The 22,198-nt window shown below is 40.5% G+C and overlaps 7 non-coding genes across 7 annotated transcripts; 6 read left to right on the top strand and 1 right to left on the bottom strand.

Annotated features, from left to right (window-relative positions):
* Positions 1-871: 871 nt before the first annotated feature.
* trnag-ucc (transfer RNA glycine (anticodon UCC)) lies at positions 872-943 on the bottom strand. The gene has a single exon. It is a non-coding gene; the product is annotated as a tRNA-Gly (tRNA).
* Positions 944-1,596: 653 nt separating this feature from the next.
* Positions 1,597-1,738, top strand: LOC148633308 (U4 spliceosomal RNA). The gene has a single exon (XR_015934015.1). It is a non-coding gene; the product is annotated as a U4 spliceosomal RNA (small nuclear RNA).
* A 3,318-nt stretch (positions 1,739-5,056) lies between these two features.
* On the top strand, positions 5,057-5,198 carry LOC148633307 (U4 spliceosomal RNA). Its single transcript, XR_015934012.1, has one exon. It is a non-coding gene; the product is annotated as a U4 spliceosomal RNA (small nuclear RNA).
* A 3,329-nt stretch (positions 5,199-8,527) lies between these two features.
* On the top strand, positions 8,528-8,669 carry LOC148633306 (U4 spliceosomal RNA). The gene has a single exon (XR_015933997.1). It is a non-coding gene; the product is annotated as a U4 spliceosomal RNA (small nuclear RNA).
* Positions 8,670-11,987: 3,318 nt separating this feature from the next.
* LOC148633305 (U4 spliceosomal RNA) lies at positions 11,988-12,129 on the top strand. Its single transcript, XR_015934011.1, has one exon. It is a non-coding gene; the product is annotated as a U4 spliceosomal RNA (small nuclear RNA).
* A 3,329-nt stretch (positions 12,130-15,458) lies between these two features.
* On the top strand, positions 15,459-15,600 carry LOC148633304 (U4 spliceosomal RNA). Its single transcript, XR_015933996.1, has one exon. It is a non-coding gene; the product is annotated as a U4 spliceosomal RNA (small nuclear RNA).
* A 3,320-nt stretch (positions 15,601-18,920) lies between these two features.
* Positions 18,921-19,062, top strand: LOC148633303 (U4 spliceosomal RNA). The gene has a single exon (XR_015933995.1). It is a non-coding gene; the product is annotated as a U4 spliceosomal RNA (small nuclear RNA).
* The last annotated feature ends 3,136 nt before the right edge of the window (positions 19,063-22,198 follow it).

The following is a 22,198-nucleotide window of genomic DNA, read 5'->3' as shown; positions in this document are numbered from 1 at the left end:
CTTGTGCTCCCTACATTTGCAGGTTTATGGTCAAAGAAAACAATCACTTGCGCTTCTTGCAGCCGGCAATCTTTTTCCACTGACAACCAAGAAATGGATTTCATCTTTCACAAGCTGTATGGATTTCTTCAAAAACAAGTTATTCCAGAAAGGAAATGAATTCTTGCATTAAAATGAACCAAGCTGTACATGTTTGTCTGAAATGAGACATTCGGCACAACAAGACACGGAGAGAGGCACCGCTGGTATTCAGACCCAGGAATGCCTGCTTACTAGGCAGGCACTTTAAGCCACTAGGGAACAGCGCCAGCAGAGCACCGCGCTTTTACAGACACTTGGACACATCTGCGTTCGGTGTGCACTTAACCTGCTCTCTGAGCCCGTTGCCTCCGTCCCATTTAACAGCAAAACTGACGCCAAGAGAAATGATGAGAAATGGAATTTATCGGGCACTTTTCATGTCCAACTGCTGCAGTTTTCAGTGGGCGGGCTTTGTCAGATGGCTTGGAAAAAACGCACTGTGTTTCGGCTCGGGAAACATCATGAGCAGTGTCCTGCATGTTTTCTGTGTATAGCTGTCTTTTAATACAGAATTCATTCAAAATCATTGATTTCTCCAATTAACAAGGGTCCCTTTTTGAACCTGCCAGAAGCATTCTTTCAATGTAACAGATTCACTCCGGGGAAAGGCAGCATGACATTAAGAGTAGCTTTCAGCACCCGTATCGGACTGCGTGTATGCAGACACCGCTCAGAATCCCCTGTAAGATTCTCCTTCAATTCCGTTTTGCAGTGCTTTAGCTCTTTCAAAAGGCTTCGCTTTGCTAGTCACAATCCAAGGCTCATGACAGCATTTGGAACCAATCGCCACTGCGTTGGCTGGGAATCGAACCCAGGTCAACTGCTTGGAAGGCAGCTATGCTCACCACTATACCACCAACGCACACCCACAGGAGGCCTGCAGGACACCACCAGAGAATGCTCACGATTTCGGAAGCTGTCTCCGGGACGTGCTGATTCCACACATCCTGAATAAATCATGATATTCTTAGTTGCTGTAGCTAGACGTTCAAATGAGTTTCATGGCCAGATGGACTGTTTCCTCCAGCGGTATAGTATTGCAGTGAGACAGCACGATGCCTGCAAGACTATGTCACGCTAAACGCCACAGATTGTGTTTGTCCGTTCGTGTCAGTCGTCCTGCAGCCACGGGAAGTGGGACACAAACATGCTGCAATGCTTTCAGGACGTTAGGATTTGTTTGTGCAACATCCGAGAAGAGTACTTGTGGCTTGAATGTGAACTGTACGTGCCCACCCCCTTTCCTCTGTAGTGCATGAGTTCCTCCCGGCATGCCCTTCGTCATTGTTCTGTCATCTTGTATTTAAAGGGTTGTATTTCTGCTGCTAAAAAGAAGCAACGGTTTTCTCACAACGCCCTTTGTTCCCAACGGAGCCCTTGTCTGTCATGACATTCTTCAAAACCTCAAGCTAGAAGAAGAAGAAGACGACAAATATGAAGCGTTACCGCAACGACATGCCATGAGACGATCGATAACGATTTCCATAGGATCCCCGCGGTTGCCTGGCAACCGTCAGCTCTGCGCAGTGGCAGTATCGTAGCCTGTGAGGTTTAGCCGAGGCGCGATTATTGCTAGTTGAAAACTTTTCCCAATACCCCGCTTCCGCCGGTTTGCAATACAATCGGCGAAAGCAATTTTTGACAGTCTCGTCAGAGACTGAGCAAGGTGTTTAAAGACAGATTTGGTCATGGTGACATCATGGTAGAAAGAAACGAGCTTGTTACGTCTCAACAGAAACGCTTTTTAGCTCTTTCAGCGTTATGCAGAGAACAGCGTCTGTCGAGATCACTTTTGAGTCAGCGCGAAACGCCGTGTGCTGTCAGTTTGATTTCATATTGCTCGTCGCGGCGCCCGGCTTTTGTTTGTCAAACGTTAGGTTGCGCTTCTTCATGCTGCATCGTCGGCATGAGTGGAGCTTTTTAAACGTCTGTACTTACTGTATATGGTTTATATACAGTATATGGCTGGTCTCGGTACTTTAAAGAAAACATACACGAAAGATGGTTTCATTATGACCAGTATCGGTCTTGAGATATTTTTAACTTGATTTACAGAAGCGCGAAACGGTATGCCCAGGGCGTTTTAGTTTTCGTTTTGTTTTAATGCAGTGCAGTGGATTGATTAGAGATATCAAGTACATACAAGTCATTTTTTAAATGTTGTAGTTCGTCTTGTAAAAATGTTACAAGTACATAATCTGTCAACAATTACACAGGTTCTGTTTCCATATTGCGAATTTTGGTTACGTAATATTATTTTCTAATTTCACGTTGTGAATATATGATTTGGGCAAACAGAGCCGCAAAGAAGTACATTATGGGTTGTTGTTTTTTTTTTGCAGTTTTATCTAGAACAAGCGATGCTTAAACCTTTGTCTGATTCTTGTGAAACTATCCACACGACAGTTACCTAGGAGTTGACTTCAGTGATGTCACTGATGGGATGTTTCTAAAAATCCATCCACTGTAAAACGTCTTCTCCACTTGTCCTGCATATGTATTCGCTAATGAAGCTGTGTGTTCTGAGCCTGGATCTCTACATTTCTGTATGAACCAGCTTAGAGGGCTAAAGACAGCTTGTGTTTAAATTTAGTGTAAGGTAATTTATGCTTCTAAACTCATGGTCAGCATTTATTATTGTACTGTGCTGTAAACTTCTTCTGTGCCTAATTACATTATTTTATAGCTTTATCAAATTTGTACATTGTCGATAATGTTTCTGTAGTTTTCAGCCCTCAGCATGCGACTGGTGGTGCTGTGGGTTAGGTTCCTGACTTCCATGTCACATGGTCTGTGATTGAATCCCATGGAACTATGACTTTATTTTTTAACAAACATTTCTTTGAAAAAATTAAACGTTTCCCTGGGTCAGAGATTAAATAAAACCTCACTCGCACCAAACAAATTTATATTTCTAAATATCACAACATGATCGAATTTAAGTCTTTTTAATAACAATGAATAGTCACCTATGCGTTACAAAATAAACATTTATATTGATTTGAATCGCGTTTTGATTTAAATCGTAAACGCGTGTTTAAATATATGTGTTTAAAGGCGATATACTGTTTAAAAGCGCTGACTCTTATGGAATGTGTTCCGCCAGGGATTCAAAAATGTTTATTTTTTTTAATCGCGTATCTAAGGAAAATTGCAGTATAACTTTGTTCATGCACATCATTATACAGTATCTCATTTTGTATTTCTATAGAAAAAAATCGTTTGCCCAGCCACTATTGTTGTTATTGTTTTTATCCTGTAAAGCGCTTTGAGGAGCACAGCTTTCTCACCACTTAGATTACTTTTTGACACCATCCTTACACAAAGCAGAAACTGATTGTATTTTCCGATGACATACAAGTGAAAAGATTAATCGTCTTTTTTCTGAACCAGGGAAAATCTGATCATGTTTCTCTATAACAATAATAAAAAACTTTATTTTACATATCACCTTTAAAAGTGGCATCTCAAAACAATACAGTAGATGTAAACCACAGATTACAAAGTAAATACCCAGACAAACGCAAACGCGTTTTTAATAAAATGCTTTCATTCATTCAACAGAGAGAGAGCGTAAAACCTGGGTGTAACAGCTGTTCCTTTTTCTGATCACTCGCTCTCTGGATAAATGTCTCGCCTGTCCAGTTCTTTGTTTTCCTAATTTGCCAATTATGCCTGCTGTGATCCACTCCTACCCTCACACCTAAAGAAGACTATTTTAAATTTCTTTGCGCATAAATTTTATTGCACATAAAGGTGATATGTAAAATAATGTTTTTTTTTATTGTTGTTATAGAGAAACATGATCAGATTTTCCCTGGTTCTTCCTGTGCGTGCAGTAGTTACAAAGTTGAACGTCTTTACACGATCTGCTGCAGTTTTCAGTGGGCGGGCTTTGTCAGATGGCTTGGAAAAACGCACTGTGTTTCGGCTCGGGAAACATCATGAGCAGTGTCCTGCATGTTTTCTGTGTATAGCTGTCTTTTAACGCATACAGAATTCATTCGAAATCATTGATTTCTCCAATTAACAAGGGTCCCTTTTTGAACCTGCCAGAAGCATTCTTTCAATGTAACAGATTTACTCCGGGGAAAGGCAGCATGACATTGAGAGTAGCTCAAGCTTTCAGCACCCGTATCGGACTGCATGTTTGCAGACACCGCTCAGAATCCCCTGTAAGATTCTCTTTCAATTCCGTTTTGCAGTGCTTTAGCTCTTTCAAAAGGCTTCGCTTTGCTAGTCACAATCCAAGGCTCATGACAGCATTTGAAAACATTTTTCTGCTTGGAAGGCAGCTATGCTCACCACTATACCACCAACGCACGCCCACAGGAGGCCTGCAGGACACCACCAGAGAATGCTCACGATTTCGGAAGCTGTCTCCGGGACGTGCTGATTCCACACATCCTGAATAAATCATGATATTCTTAGTTGCTGTAGCTAGACGTTCAAATGAGTTTCATGGCCAGATGGACTGTTTCCTCCAGCGGTATAGTATTGCAGTGAGACAGCACGATGCCTGCAAGACTATGTCACGCTACACGCCACAGATTGTGTTTGTCCGTTCGTGTCAGTCGTCCTGCAGCCACGGGAAGTGGGACACAAACATGCTGCAATGCTTTCAGGACGTTAGGATTTGTTTGTGCAACATCCAAGAAGAGTACTTGTGGCTTGAATGTGAACTGTACGTGCCCGCCCCCTTTCCTCTGTAGTGCATGAGTTCCTCCCGGCATGCCCTTCGTCATTGTTCTGTCATCTTGTATTTAAAGGGTTGTATTTCTGCTGCTAAAAAGAAGCAACGGTTTTCTCACAACGCCCTTTGTTCCCAACGGAGCCCTTGTCTGTCATGAAATTCTTCAAAACCTCAAGCTAGAAGAAGAAGAACACGACAAATATGAAGCGTTACCGCAACGACATGCCATGGGACGATCGATAACGATTTCCATAGGATCCCCGCGGTTGCCTGGCAACCGTCAGCTTTGCGCAGTGGCAGTATCGTAGCCTGTGAGGTTTAGCCGAGGCGTGATTATTGCTAGTTGAAAACTTTTCCCAATACCCCGCTTCCGCCGGTTTGCAATACAATCGGCGAAAGCAATTTTTGACAGTCTCGTCAGAGACTGAGCAAGGTGTTTAAAGACAGATTTGGTCATGGTGACATCATGGTAGAAAGAAACGAGCTTGTTACGTCTCAACAGAAACGCTCTTTAGCTCTTTCAGCGTTATGCAGAGAACAGCGTCTGTCGAGATCACTTTTGAGTCAGCGCGAAACGCCGTGTGCTGTCAGTTTGATTTCATATTGCTCGTCGCGGCGCCCGGCTTTTGTCTGTCAAACGTTAGGTTGCGCTTCTTCATGCTGCATCGTCGGCATGAGTGGAGCTTTTTAAACGTCTGTACTTACTGTATATGGTTTATATACAGTATATGGCTGGTCTCGGTACTTTAAAGAAAACATACACGAAAGATGGTTTCATTATGACCAGTATCGGTCTTGAGATATTTTTAACTTGATTTACAGAAGCGCGAAACGGTATGCCCAGGGCGTTTTAGTTTTCGTTTTGTTTTAATGCAGTGCAGTGGATTGATTAGAGATATCAAGTACATACAAGTCATTTTTTAAATGTTGTAGTTCGTCTTGTAAAAATGTTACAAGTACATAATCTGTCAACAATTACACAGGTTCTGTTTCCATATTGCGAATTTTGGTTACGTAATATTATTTTCTAATTTCACGTTGTGAATATATGATTTGGGCAAACAGAGCCGCAAAGAAGTACATTATGGGTTGTTGTTTTTTTTTTGCAGTTTTATCTAGAACAAGCGATGCTTAAACCTTTGTCTGATTCTTGTGAAACTATCCACACGACAGTTACCTAGGAGTTGACTTCAGTGATGTCACTGATGGGATGTTTCTAAAAATCCATCCACTGTAAAACGTCTTCTCCACTTGTCCTGCATATGTATTCGCTAATGAAGCTGTGTGTTCTGAGCCTGGATCTCTACATTTCTGTATGAACCAGCTTAGAGGGCTAAAGACAGCTTGTGTTTAAATTTAGTGTAAGGTAATTTATGCTTCTAAACTCATGGTCAGCATTTATTATTGTACTGTGCTGTAAACTTCTTCTGTGCCTAATTACATTATTTTATAGCTTTATCAAATTTGTACATTGTCGATAATGTTTCTGTAGTTTTCAGCCCTCAGCATGCGACTGGTGGTGCTGTGGGTTAGGTTCCTGACTTCCATGTCACATGGTCTGTGATTGAATCCCATGGAACTATGACTTTATTTTTTAACAAACATTTCTTTGAAAAAATTAAACGTTTCCCTGGGTCAGAGATTAAATAAAACCTCACTCACACCAAACAAATTTATATTTCTAAATATCACAACATGATCGAATTTAAGTCTTTTTAATAACAATGAATAGTCACCTATGCGTTACAAAATAAACATTTATATTGATTTGAATCACGTTTTGATTTAAATCGTAAACGCGTGTTTAAATATATGTGTTTAAAGGCGACATACTGTATAAAAGCGCTGATTCTTATGGAATGTGTTCCGCCAGGGATTCACATTTTTTTATTTTTTTTAATCGCGTATCTAAGGAAAATTGCAGTATAACTTTGTTCATGCACATCATTATACAGTATCTCATTTTGTATTTCTATAAAAAAAAATCGTTTGCCCAGCCACTATTGTTGTTATTGTTTTTATCCTGTAAAGCGCTTTGAGGAGCACAGCTTTCTCACCACTTAGATTACTTTTTGACACCATCCTTACACAAAGCAGAAACTGATTGTATTTTCCGATGACATACAAGTGAAAAGATTACAGATTTTAATCGTCTTTTTTCTGAACCAGGGAAAATCTGATCATGTTTCTCTATAACAATAATAAAAAACTTTATTTTACATATCACCTTTAAAAGTGGCATCTCAAAACAATACAGTAGATGTAAACCACAGATTACAAAGTAAATACCCAGACAAACGCAAACGCGTTTTTAATAAAATGCTTTCATTCATTCAACAGAGAGAGAGAGCGTAAAACCTGGGTGTAACAGCTGTTCCTTTTTCTGATCACTCGCTCTCTGGATAAATGTCTCGCCTGTCCAGTTCTTTGTTTTCCTAATTTGCCAATTATGCCTGCTGTGATCCACTCCTACCCTCACACCTAAAGAAGACTATTTTAAATTTCTTTGCGCATAAATTTTATTGCACATAAAGGTGATATGTAAAATAATGTTTTTTTTTATTGTTGTTATAGAGAAACATGATCAGATTTTCCCTGGTTCTTCCTGTGCGTGCAGTAGTTACAAAGTTGAACGTCTTTACACGATCTGCTGCAGTTTTCAGTGGGCGGGCTTTGTCAGATGGCTTGGAAAAACGCACTGTGTTTCGGCTCGGGAAACATCATGAGCAGTGTCCTGCATGTTTTCTGTGTATAGCTGTCTTTTAACGCATACAGAATTCATTCGAAATCATTGATTTCTCCAATTAACAAGGGTCCCTTTTTGAACCTGCCAGAAGCATTCTTTCAATGTAACAGATTTACTCCGGGGAAAGGCAGCATGACATTGAGAGTAGCTCAAGCTTTCAGCACCCGTATCGGACTGCATGTTTGCAGACACCGCTCAGAATCCCCTGTAAGATTCTCTTTCAATTCCGTTTTGCAGTGCTTTAGCTCTTTCAAAAGGCTTCGCTTTGCTAGTCACAATCCAAGGCTCATGACAGCATTTGAAAACATTTTTCTGCTTGGAAGGCAGCTATGCTCACCACTATACCACCAACGCACGCCCACAGGAGGCCTGCAGGACACCACCAGAGAATGCTCACGATTTCGGAAGCTGTCTCCGGGACGTGCTGATTCCACACATCCTGAATAAATCATGATATTGTTATTTGCTGTAGCTAGACGTTCAAATGAGTTTCATGGCCAGATGGACTGTTTCCTCCAGCGGTATAGTATTGCAGTGAGACAGCACGATGCCTGCAAGACTATGTCACGCTACACGCCACAGATTGTGTTTGTCCGTTCGTGTCAGTCGTCCTGCAGCCACGAGAAGTGGGACACAAACATGCTGCAATGCTTTCAGGACGTTAGGATTTGTTTGTGCAACATCCAAGAAGAGTACTTGTGGCTTGAATGTGAACTGTACGTGCCCGCCCCCTTTCCTCTGTAGTGCATGAGTTCCTCCCGGCATGCCCTTCGTCATTGTTCTGTCATCTTGTATTTAAAGGGTTGTATTTCTGCTGCTTAAAAGAAGCAACGGTTTTCTCACAACGCCCTTTGTTCCCAACGGAGCCCTTGTCTGTCATGAAATTCTTCAAAACCTCAAGCTAGAAGAAGAAGAACACGACAAATATGAAGCGTTACCGCAACGACATGCCATGGGACGATCGATAACGATTTCCATAGGATCCCCGCGGTTGCCTGGCAACCGTCAGCTTTGCGCAGTGGCAGTATCGTAGCCTGTGAGGTTTAGCCGAGGCGCGATTATTGCTAGTTGAAAACTTTTCCCAATACCCCGCTTCCGCCGGTTTGCAATACAATCGGCGAAAGCAATTTTTGACAGTCTCGTCAGAGACTGAGCAAGGTGTTTAAAGACAGATTTGGTCATGGTGACATCATGGTAGAAAGAAACGAGCTTGTTACGTCTCAACAGAAACGCTCTTTAGCTCTTTCAGCGTTATGCAGAGAACAGCGTCTGTCGAGATCACTTTTGAGTCAGCGCGAAACGCCGTGTGCTGTCAGTTTGATTTCATATTGCTCGTCGCGGCGCCCGGCTTTTGTCTGTCAAACGTTAGGTTGCGCTTCTTCATGCTGCATCGTCGGCATGAGTGGAGCTTTTTAAACGTCTGTACTTACTGTATATGGTATATATACAGTATATGGCTGGTCTCGGTACTTTAAAGAAAACATACACGAAAGATGGTTTCATTATGACCAGTATCGGTCTTGAGATATTTTTAACTTGATTTACAGAAGCGCGAAACGGTATGCCCAGGGCGTTTTAGTTTTCGTTTTGTTTTAATGCAGTGCAGTGGATTGATTAGAGATATCAAGTACATACAAGTCATTTTTTAAATGTTGTAGTTCGTCTTGTAAAAATGTTACAAGTACATAATCTGTCAACAATTACACAGGTTCTGTTTCCATATTGCGAATTTTGGTTACGTAATATTATTTTCTAATTTCACGTTGTGAATATATGATTTGGGCAAACAGAGCCGCAAAGAAGTACATTATGGGTTGTTGTTTTTTTTTTGCAGTTTTATCTAGAACAAGCGATGCTTAAACCTTTGTCTGATTCTTGTGAAACTATCCACACGACAGTTACCTAGGAGTTGACTTCAGTGATGTCACTGATGGGATGTTTCTAAAAATCCATCCACTGTAAAACGTCTTCTCCACTTGTCCTGCATATGTATTCGCTAATGAAGCTGTGTGTTCTGAGCCTGGATCTCTACATTTCTGTATGAACCAGCTTAGAGGGCTAAAGACAGCTTGTGTTTAAATTTAGTGTAAGGTAATTTATGCTTCTAAACTCATGGTCAGCATTTATTATTGTACTGTGCTGTAAACTTCTTCTGTGCCTAATTACATTATTTTATAGCTTTATCAAATTTGTACATTGTCGATAATGTTTCTGTAGTTTTCAGCCCTCAGCATGCGACTGGTGGTGCTGTGGGTTAGGTTCCTGACTTCCATGTCACATGGTCTGTGATTGAATCCCATGGAACTATGACTTTATTTTTTAACAAACATTTCTTTGAAAAAATTAAACGTTTCCCTGGGTCAGAGATTAAATAAAACCTCACTCGCACCAAACAAATTTATATTTCTAAATATCACAACATGATCGAATTTAAGTCTTTTTAATAACAATGAATAGTCACCTATGCGTTACAAAATAAACATTTATATTGATTTGAATCGCGTTTTGATTTAAATCGTAAACGCGTGTTTAAATATATGTGTTTAAAGGCGATATACTGTTTAAAAGCGCTGACTCTTATGGAATGTGTTCCGCCAGGGATTCAAAAATGTTTATTTTTTTTAATCGCGTATCTAAGGAAAATTGCAGTATAACTTTGTTCATGCACATCATTATACAGTATCTCATTTTGTATTTCTATAGAAAAAAATCGTTTGCCCAGCCACTATTGTTGTTATTGTTTTTATCCTGTAAAGCGCTTTGAGGAGCACAGCTTTCTCACCACTTAGATTACTTTTTGACACCATCCTTACACAAAGCAGAAACTGATTGTATTTTCCGATGACATACAAGTGAAAAGATTAATCGTCTTTTTTCTGAACCAGGGAAAATCTGATCATGTTTCTCTATAACAATAATAAAAAACTTTATTTTACATATCACCTTTAAAAGTGGCATCTCAAAACAATACAGTAGATGTAAACCACAGATTACAAAGTAAATACCCAGACAAACGCAAACGCGTTTTTAATAAAATGCTTTCATTCATTCAACAGAGAGAGAGCGTAAAACCTGGGTGTAACAGCTGTTCCTTTTTCTGATCACTCGCTCTCTGGATAAATGTCTCGCCTGTCCAGTTCTTTGTTTTCCTAATTTGCCAATTATGCCTGCTGTGATCCACTCCTACCCTCACACCTAAAGAAGACTATTTTAAATTTCTTTGCGCATAAATTTTATTGCACATAAAGGTGATATGTAAAATAATGTTTTTTTTTATTGTTGTTATAGAGAAACATGATCAGATTTTCCCTGGTTCTTCCTGTGCGTGCAGTAGTTACAAAGTTGAACGTCTTTACACGATCTGCTGCAGTTTTCAGTGGGCGGGCTTTGTCAGATGGCTTGGAAAAACGCACTGTGTTTCGGCTCGGGAAACATCATGAGCAGTGTCCTGCATGTTTTCTGTGTATAGCTGTCTTTTAACGCATACAGAATTCATTCGAAATCATTGATTTCTCCAATTAACAAGGGTCCCTTTTTGAACCTGCCAGAAGCATTCTTTCAATGTAACAGATTTACTCCGGGGAAAGGCAGCATGACATTGAGAGTAGCTCAAGCTTTCAGCACCCGTATCGGACTGCATGTTTGCAGACACCGCTCAGAATCCCCTGTAAGATTCTCTTTCAATTCCGTTTTGCAGTGCTTTAGCTCTTTCAAAAGGCTTCGCTTTGCTAGTCACAATCCAAGGCTCATGACAGCATTTGAAAACATTTTTCTGCTTGGAAGGCAGCTATGCTCACCACTATACCACCAACGCACGCCCACAGGAGGCCTGCAGGACACCACCAGAGAATGCTCACGATTTCGGAAGCTGTCTCCGGGACGTGCTGATTCCACACATCCTGAATAAATCATGATATTCTTAGTTGCTGTAGCTAGACGTTCAAATGAGTTTCATGGCCAGATGGACTGTTTCCTCCAGCGGTATAGTATTGCAGTGAGACAGCACGATGCCTGCAAGACTATGTCACGCTACACGCCACAGATTGTGTTTGTCCGTTCGTGTCAGTCGTCCTGCAGCCACGGGAAGTGGGACACAAACATGCTGCAATGCTTTCAGGACGTTAGGATTTGTTTGTGCAACATCCAAGAAGAGTACTTGTGGCTTGAATGTGAACTGTACGTGCCCGCCCCCTTTCCTCTGTAGTGCATGAGTTCCTCCCGGCATGCCCTTCGTCATTGTTCTGTCATCTTGTATTTAAAGGGTTGTATTTCTGCTGCTAAAAAGAAGCAACGGTTTTCTCACAACGCCCTTTGTTCCCAACGGAGCCCTTGTCTGTCATGAAATTCTTCAAAACCTCAAGCTAGAAGAAGAAGAACACGACAAATATGAAGCGTTACCGCAACGACATGCCATGGGACGATCGATAACGATTTCCATAGGATCCCCGCGGTTGCCTGGCAACCGTCAGCTTTGCGCAGTGGCAGTATCGTAGCCTGTGAGGTTTAGCCGAGGCGTGATTATTGCTAGTTGAAAACTTTTCCCAATACCCCGCTTCCGCCGGTTTGCAATACAATCGGCGAAAGCAATTTTTGACAGTCTCGTCAGAGACTGAGCAAGGTGTTTAAAGACAGATTTGGTCATGGTGACATCATGGTAGAAAGAAACGAGCTTGTTACGTCTCAACAGAAACGCTCTTTAGCTCTTTCAGCGTTATGCAGAGAACAGCGTCTGTCGAGATCACTTTTGAGTCAGCGCGAAACGCCGTGTGCTGTCAGTTTGATTTCATATTGCTCGTCGCGGCGCCCGGCTTTTGTCTGTCAAACGTTAGGTTGCGCTTCTTCATGCTGCATCGTCGGCATGAGTGGAGCTTTTTAAACGTCTGTACTTACTGTATATGGTTTATATACAGTATATGGCTGGTCTCGGTACTTTAAAGAAAACATACACGAAAGATGGTTTCATTATGACCAGTATCGGTCTTGAGATATTTTTAACTTGATTTACAGAAGCGCGAAACGGTATGCCCAGGGCGTTTTAGTTTTCGTTTTGTTTTAATGCAGTGCAGTGGATTGATTAGAGATATCAAGTACATACAAGTCATTTTTTAAATGTTGTAGTTCGTCTTGTAAAAATGTTACAAGTACATAATCTGTCAACAATTACACAGGTTCTGTTTCCATATTGCGAATTTTGGTTACGTAATATTATTTTCTAATTTCACGTTGTGAATATATGATTTGGGCAAACAGAGCCGCAAAGAAGTACATTATGGGTTGTTGTTTTTTTTTTGCAGTTTTATCTAGAACAAGCGATGCTTAAACCTTTGTCTGATTCTTGTGAAACTATCCACACGACAGTTACCTAGGAGTTGACTTCAGTGATGTCACTGATGGGATGTTTCTAAAAATCCATCCACTGTAAAACGTCTTCTCCACTTGTCCTGCATATGTATTCGCTAATGAAGCTGTGTGTTCTGAGCCTGGATCTCTACATTTCTGTATGAACCAGCTTAGAGGGCTAAAGACAGCTTGTGTTTAAATTTAGTGTAAGGTAATTTATGCTTCTAAACTCATGGTCAGCATTTATTATTGTACTGTGCTGTAAACTTCTTCTGTGCCTAATTACATTATTTTATAGCTTTATCAAATTTGTACATTGTCGATAATGTTTCTGTAGTTTTCAGCCCTCAGCATGCGACTGGTGGTGCTGTGGGTTAGGTTCCTGACTTCCATGTCACATGGTCTGTGATTGAATCCCATGGAACTATGACTTTATTTTTTAACAAACATTTCTTTGAAAAAATTAAACGTTTCCCTGGGTCAGAGATTAAATAAAACCTCACTCACACCAAACAAATTTATATTTCTAAATATCACAACATGATCGAATTTAAGTCTTTTTAATAACAATGAATAGTCACCTATGCGTTACAAAATAAACATTTATATTGATTTGAATCACGTTTTGATTTAAATCGTAAACGCGTGTTTAAATATATGTGTTTAAAGGCGACATACTGTATAAAAGCGCTGATTCTTATGGAATGTGTTCCGCCAGGGATTCACATTTTTTTATTTTTTTTAATCGCGTATCTAAGGAAAATTGCAGTATAACTTTGTTCATGCACATCATTATACAGTATCTCATTTTGTATTTCTATAAAAAAAAATCGTTTGCCCAGCCACTATTGTTGTTATTGTTTTTATCCTGTAAAGCGCTTTGAGGAGCACAGCTTTCTCACCACTTAGATTACTTTTTGACACCATCCTTACACAAAGCAGAAACTGATTGTATTTTCCGATGACATACAAGTGAAAAGATTACAGATTTTAATCGTCTTTTTTCTGAACCAGGGAAAATCTGATCATGTTTCTCTATAACAATAATAAAAAACTTTATTTTACATATCACCTTTAAAAGTGGCATCTCAAAACAATACAGTAGATGTAAACCACAGATTACAAAGTAAATACCCAGACAAACGCAAACGCGTTTTTAATAAAATGCTTTCATTCATTCAACAGAGAGAGAGAGCGTAAAACCTGGGTGTAACAGCTGTTCCTTTTTCTGATCACTCGCTCTCTGGATAAATGTCTCGCCTGTCCAGTTCTTTGTTTTCCTAATTTGCCAATTATGCCTGCTGTGATCCACTCCTACCCTCACACCTAAAGAAGACTATTTTAAATTTCTTTGCGCATAAATTTTATTGCACATAAAGGTGATATGTAAAATAATGTTTTTTTTTATTGTTGTTATAGAGAAACATGATCAGATTTTCCCTGGTTCTTCCTGTGCGTGCAGTAGTTACAAAGTTGAACGTCTTTACACGATCTGCTGCAGTTTTCAGTGGGCGGGCTTTGTCAGATGGCTTGGAAAAACGCACTGTGTTTCGGCTCGGGAAACATCATGAGCAGTGTCCTGCATGTTTTCTGTGTATAGCTGTCTTTTAACGCATACAGAATTCATTCGAAATCATTGATTTCTCCAATTAACAAGGGTCCCTTTTTGAACCTGCCAGAAGCATTCTTTCAATGTAACAGATTTACTCCGGGGAAAGGCAGCATGACATTGAGAGTAGCTCAAGCTTTCAGCACCCGTATCGGACTGCATGTTTGCAGACACCGCTCAGAATCCCCTGTAAGATTCTCTTTCAATTCCGTTTTGCAGTGCTTTAGCTCTTTCAAAAGGCTTCGCTTTGCTAGTCACAATCCAAGGCTCATGACAGCATTTGAAAACATTTTTCTGCTTGGAAGGCAGCTATGCTCACCACTATACCACCAACGCACGCCCACAGGAGGCCTGCAGGACACCACCAGAGAATGCTCACGATTTCGGAAGCTGTCTCCGGGACGTGCTGATTCCACACATCCTGAATAAATCATGATATTGTTATTTGCTGTAGCTAGACGTTCAAATGAGTTTCATGGCCAGATGGACTGTTTCCTCCAGCGGTATAGTATTGCAGTGAGACAGCACGATGCCTGCAAGACTATGTCACGCTACACGCCACAGATTGTGTTTGTCCGTTCGTGTCAGTCGTCCTGCAGCCACGAGAAGTGGGACACAAACATGCTGCAATGCTTTCAGGACGTTAGGATTTGTTTGTGCAACATCCAAGAAGAGTACTTGTGGCTTGAATGTGAACTGTACGTGCCCGCCCCCTTTCCTCTGTAGTGCATGAGTTCCTCCCGGCATGCCCTTCGTCATTGTTCTGTCATCTTGTATTTAAAGGGTTGTATTTCTGCTGCTTAAAAGAAGCAACGGTTTTCTCACAACGCCCTTTGTTCCCAACGGAGCCCTTGTCTGTCATGAAATTCTTCAAAACCTCAAGCTAGAAGAAGAAGAACACGACAAATATGAAGCGTTACCGCAACGACATGCCATGGGACGATCGATAACGATTTCCATAGGATCCCCGCGGTTGCCTGGCAACCGTCAGCTTTGCGCAGTGGCAGTATCGTAGCCTGTGAGGTTTAGCCGAGGCGCGATTATTGCTAGTTGAAAACTTTTCCCAATACCCCGCTTCCGCCGGTTTGCAATACAATCGGCGAAAGCAATTTTTGACAGTCTCGTCAGAGACTGAGCAAGGTGTTTAAAGACAGATTTGGTCATGGTGACATCATGGTAGAAAGAAACGAGCTTGTTACGTCTCAACAGAAACGCTCTTTAGCTCTTTCAGCGTTATGCAGAGAACAGCGTCTGTCGAGATCACTTTTGAGTCAGCGCGAAACGCCGTGTGCTGTCAGTTTGATTTCATATTGCTCGTCGCGGCGCCCGGCTTTTGTCTGTCAAACGTTAGGTTGCGCTTCTTCATGCTGCATCGTCGGCATGAGTGGAGCTTTTTAAACGTCTGTACTTACTGTATATGGTATATATACAGTATATGGCTGGTCTCGGTACTTTAAAGAAAACATACACGAAAGATGGTTTCATTATGACCAGTATCGGTCTTGAGATATTTTTAACTTGATTTACAGAAGCGCGAAACGGTATGCCCAGGGCGTTTTAGTTTTCGTTTTGTTTTAATGCAGTGCAGTGGATTGATTAGAGATATCAAGTACATACAAGTCATTTTTTAAATGTTGTAGTTCGTCTTGTAAAAATGTTACAAGTACATAATCTGTCAACAATTACACAGGTTCTGTTTCCATATTGCGAATTTTGGTTACTTAATATTATTTTCTAATTTCACGTTGTGAATATATGATTTGGGCAAACAGAGCCGCAAAGAAGTACATTATGGGTTGTTGTTTTTTTTTTGCAGTTTTATCTAGAACAAGCGATGCTTAAACCTTTGTCTGATTCTTGTGAAACTATCCACACGACAGTTACCTAGGAGTTGACTTCAGTGATGTCACTGATGGGATGTTTCTAAAAATCCATCCACTGTAAAACGTCTTCTCCACTTGTCCTGCATATGTATTCGCTAATGAAGCTGTGTGTTCTGAGCCTGGATCTCTACATTTCTGTATGAACCAGCTTAGAGGGCTAAAGACAGCTTGTGTTTAAATTTAGTGTAAGGTAATTTATGCTTCTAAACTCATGGTCAGCATTTATTATTGTACTGTGCTGTAAACTTCTTCTGTGCCTAATTACATTATTTTATAGCTTTATCAAATTTGTACATTGTCGATAATGTTTCTGTAGTTTTCAGCCCTCAGCATGCGACTGGTGGTGCTGTGGGTTAGGTTCCTGACTTCCATGTCACATGGTCTGTGATTGAATCCCATGGAACTATGACTTTATTTTTTAACAAACATTTCTTTGAAAAAATTAAACGTTTCCCTGGGTCAGAGATTAAATAAAACCTCACTCGCACCAAACAAATTTATATTTCTAAATATCACAACATGATCGAATTTAAGTCTTTTTAATAACAATGAATAGTCACCTATGCGTTACAAAATAAACATTTATATTGATTTGAATCGCGTTTTGATTTAAATCGTAAACGCGTGTTTAAATATATGTGTTTAAAGGCGATATACTGTATAAAAGCGCTGACTCTTATGGAATGTGTTCCGCCAGGGATTCAAAAATGTTTATTTTTTTTAATCGCGTATCTAAGGAAAATTGCAGTATAACTTTGTTCATGCACATCATTATACAGTATCTCATTTTGTATTTCTATAGAAAAAAATCGTTTGCCCAGCCACTATTGTTGTTATTGTTTTTATCCTGTAAAGCGCTTTGAGGAGCACAGCTTTCTCACCACTTAGATTACTTTTTGACACCATCCTTACACAAAGCAGAAACTGATTGTATTTTCCGATGACATACAAGTGAAAAGATTAATCGTCTTTTTTCTGAACCAGGGAAAATCTGATCATGTTTCTCTATAACAATAATAAAAAACTTTATTTTACATATCACCTTTAAAAGTGGCATCTCAAAACAATACAGTAGATGTAAACCACAGATTACAAAGTAAATACCCAGACAAACGCAAACGCGTTTTTAATAAAATGCTTTCATTCATTCAACAGAGAGAGAGAGCGTAAAACCTGGGTGTAACAGCTGTTCCTTTTTCTGATCACTCGCTCTCTGGATAAATGTCTCGCCTGTCCAGTTCTTTGTTTTCCTAATTTGCCAATTATGCCTGCTGTGATCCACTCCTACCCTCACACCTAAAGAAGACTATTTTAAATTTCTTTGCGCATAAATTTTATTGCACATAAAGGTGATATGTAAAATAATGTTTTTTTTTATTGTTGTTATAGAGAAACATGATCAGATTTTCCCTGGTTCTTCCTGTGCGTGCAGTAGTTACAAAGTTGAACGTCTTTACACGATCTGCTGCAGTTTTCAGTGGGCGGGCTTTGTCAGATGGCTTGGAAAAACGCACTGTGTTTCGGCTCGGGAAACATCATGAGCAGTGTCCTGCATGTTTTCTGTGTATAGCTGTCTTTTAACGCATACAGAATTCATTCGAAATCATTGATTTCTCCAATTAACAAGGGTCCCTTTTTGAACCTGCCAGAAGCATTCTTTCAATGTAACAGATTTACTCCGGGGAAAGGCAGCATGACATTGAGAGTAGCTCAAGCTTTCAGCACCCGTATCGGACTGCATGTTTGCAGACACCGCTCAGAATCCCCTGTAAGATTCTCTTTCAATTCCGTTTTGCAGTGCTTTAGCTCTTTCAAAAGGCTTCGCTTTGCTAGTCACAATCCAAGGCTCATGACAGCATTTGAAAACATTTTTCTGCTTGGAAGGCAGCTATGCTCACCACTATACCACCAACGCACGCCCACAGGAGGCCTGCAGGACACCACCAGAGAATGCTCACGATTTCGGAAGCTGTCTCCGGGACGTGCTGATTCCACACATCCTGAATAAATCATGATATTGTTATTTGCTGTAGCTAGACGTTCAAATGAGTTTCATGGCCAGATGGACTGTTTCCTCCAGCGGTATAGTATTGCAGTGAGACAGCACGATGCCTGCAAGACTATGTCACGCTACACGCCACAGATTGTGTTTGTCCGTTCGTGTCAGTCGTCCTGCAGCCACGAGAAGTGGGACACAAACATGCTGCAATGCTTTCAGGACGTTAGGATTTGTTTGTGCAACATCCGAGAAGAGTACTTGTGGCTTGAATGTGAACTGTACGTGCCCGCCCCCTTTCCTCTGTAGTGCATGAGTTCCTCCCGGCATGCCCTTCGTCATTGTTCTGTCATCTTGTATTTAAAGGGTTGTATTTCTGCTGCTAAAAAGAAGCAACGGTTTTCTCACAACGCCCTTTGTTCCCAACGGAGCCCTTGTCTGTCATGAAATTCTTCAAAACCTCAAGCTAGAAGAAGAAGAACACGACAAATATGAAGCGTTACCGCAACGACATGCCATGGGACGATCGATAACGATTTCCATAGGATCCCCGCGGTTGCCTGGCAACCGTCAGCTTTGCGCAGTGGCAGTATCGTAGCCTGTGAGGTTTAGCCGAGGCGCGATTATTGCTAGTTGAAAACTTTTCCCAATACCCCGCTTCCGCCGGTTTGCAATACAATCGGCGAAAGCAATTTTTGACAGTCTCGTCAGAGACTGAGCAAGGTGTTTAAAGACAGATTTGGTCATGGTGACATCATGGTAGAAAGAAACGAGCTTGTTACGTCTCAACAGAAACGCTCTTTAGCTCTTTCAGCGTTATGCAGAGAACAGCGTCTGTCGAGATCACTTTTGAGTCAGCGCGAAACGCCGTGTGCTGTCAGTTTGATTTCATATTGCTCGTCGCGGCGCCCGGCTTTTGTCTGTCAAACGTTAGGTTGCGCTTCTTCATGCTGCATCGTCGGCATGAGTGGAGCTTTTTAAACGTCTGTACTTACTGTATATGGTATATATACAGTATATGGCTGGTCTCGGTACTTTAAAGAAAACATACACGAAAGATGGTTTCATTATGACCAGTATCGGTCTTGAGATATTTTTAACTTGATTTACAGAAGCGCGAAACGGTATGCCCAGGGCGTTTTAGTTTTCGTTTTGTTTTAATGCAGTGCAGTGGATTGATTAGAGATATCAAGTACATACAAGTCATTTTTTAAATGTTGTAGTTCGTCTTGTAAAAATGTTACAAGTACATAATCTGTCAACAATTACACAGGTTCTGTTTCCATATTGCGAATTTTGGTTACGTAATATTATTTTCTAATTTCACGTTGTGAATATATGATTTGGGCAAACAGAGCCGCAAAGAAGTACATTATGGGTTGTTGTTTTTTTTTTGCAGTTTTATCTAGAACAAACGATGCTTAAACCTTTGTCTGATTCTTGTGAAACTATCCACACGACAGTTACCTAGGAGTTGACTTCAGTGATGTCACTGATGGGATGTTTCTAAAAATCCATCCACTGTAAAACGTCTTCTCCACTTGTCCTGCATATGTATTCGCTAATGAAGCTGTGTGTTCTGAGCCTGGATCTCTACATTTCTGTATGAACCAGCTTAGAGGGCTAAAGACAGCTTGTGTTTAAATTGAGTGTAAGGTAATTTATGCTTCTAAACTCATGGTCAGCATTTATTATTGTACTGTGCTGTAAACTTCTTCTGTGCCTAATTACATTATTTTATAGCTTTATCAAATTTGTACATTGTCGATAATGTTTCTGTAGTTTTCAGCCCTCAGCATGCGACTGGTGGTGCTGTGGGTTAGGTTCCTGACTTCCATGTCACATGGTCTGTGATTGAATCCCATGGAACTATGACTTTATTTTTTAACAAACATTTCTTTGAAAAAATTAAACGTTTCCCTGGGTCAGAGATTAAATAAAACCTCACTCGCACCAAACAAATTTATATTTCTAAATATCACAACATGATCGAATTTAAGTCTTTTTAATAACAATGAATAGTCACCTATGCGTTACAAAATAAACATTTATATTGATTTGAATCACGTTTTGATTTAAATCGTAAACGCGTGTTTAAATATATGTGTTTAAAGGCGACATACTGTATAAAAGCGCTGATTCTTATGGAATGTGTTCCGCCAGGGATTCACATTTTTTTATTTTTTTTAATCGCGTATCTAAGGAAAATTGCAGTATAACTTTGTTCATGCACATCATTATACAGTATCTCATTTTGTATTTCTATAAAAAAAAATCGTTTGCCCAGCCACTATTGTTGTTATTGTTTTTATCCTGTAAAGCGCTTTGAGGAGCACAGCTTTCTCACCACTTAGATTACTTTTTGACACCATCCTTACACAAAGCAGAAACTGATTGTATTTTCCGATGACATACAAGTGAAAAGATTACAGATTTTAATCGTCTTTTTTCTGAACCAGGGAAAATCTGATCATGTTTCTCTATAACAATATTAAAAAACTTTATTTTACATATCACCTTTAAAAGTGGCATCTCAAAACAATACAGTAGATGTAAACCACAGATTACAAAGTAAATACCCAGACAAACGCAAACGCGTTTTTAATAAAATGCTTTCATTCATTCAACAGAGAGAGAGCGTAAAACCTGGGTGTAACAGCTGTTCCTTTTTCTGATCACTCGCTCTCTGGATAAATGTCTCGCCTGTCCAGTTCTTTGTTTTCCTAATTTGCCAATTATGCCTGCTGTGATCCACTCCTACCCTCACACCTAAAGAAGACTATTTTAAATTTCTTTGCGCATAAATTTTATTGCACATAAAGGTGATATGTAAAATAATGTTTTTTTTTTATTGTTGTTGTAGAGAAACATGATCAGATTTTCCCTGGTTCTTCCTGTGCGTGCAGTAGTTACAAAGTTGAACGTCTTTACACGATCTGCTGCAGTTTTCAGTGGGCGGGCTTTGTCAGATGGCTTGGAAAAACGCACTGTGTTTCGGCTCGGGAAACATCATGAGCAGTGTCCTGCATGTTTTCTGTGTATAGCTGTCTTTTAACGCATACAGAATGCATTCGAAATCATTGATTTCTCCAATTAACAAGGGTCCCTTTTTGAACCTGCCAGAAGCATTCTTTCAATGAAACAGATTTACTCCGGGGAAAGGCAGCATGACATTGAGAGTAGCTCAAGCTTTCAGCACCCGTATCGGACTGCATGTTTGCAGACACCGCTCAGAATCCCCTGTAAGATTCTCTTTCAATTCCGTTTTGCAGTGCTTTAGCTCTTTCAAAAGGCTTCGCTTTGCTAGTCACAATCCAAGGCTCATGACAGCATTTGAAAACATTTTTCTGCTTGGAAGGCAGCTATGCTCACCACTATACCACCAACGTACGCCCACAGGCGCCCTGCAGGACACCACCAGAGAATGCTCACGATTTCGGAAGCTGTCTCCGGGACGTGCTGATTCCACACATCCTGAATAAATCATGATATTGTTAGTTGCTGTAGCTAGACGTTCAAATGAGTTTCATGGCCAGATGGACTGTTTCCTCCAGCGGTATAGTATTGCAGTGAGACAGCACGATGCCTGCAAGACTATGTCACGCTAAACGCCACAGATTGTGTTTGTCCGTTCGTGTCAGTCGTCCTGCAGCCACGGGAAGTGGGACACAAACATGCTGCAATGCTTTCAAGACGTTAGGATTTGTTTGTGTAACATCCGAGAAGAGTACTTGTGGCTTGAATGTGAACTGTACGTGCCCACCCCCTTTCCTCTGTAGTGCATGAGTTCCTCCCGGCACGCCCTTCGTCATTGTTCTGTCATCTTGTATTTAAAGGGTTGTATTTCTGC

The sequence above is a fragment of the Lepisosteus platostomus genome, unplaced genomic scaffold (assembly GCF_059453375.1).
Source record: "Lepisosteus platostomus isolate fLepPlt1 unplaced genomic scaffold, fLepPlt1.hap1 Scaffold_47_H1, whole genome shotgun sequence".
In the NCBI taxonomy this organism is placed as follows: Eukaryota; Metazoa; Chordata; class Actinopteri; order Semionotiformes; family Lepisosteidae; genus Lepisosteus; species Lepisosteus platostomus.
Note: the sequence above shows the minus strand (reverse complement) of the source record. Positions and strands in the feature narration are given on the sequence as shown.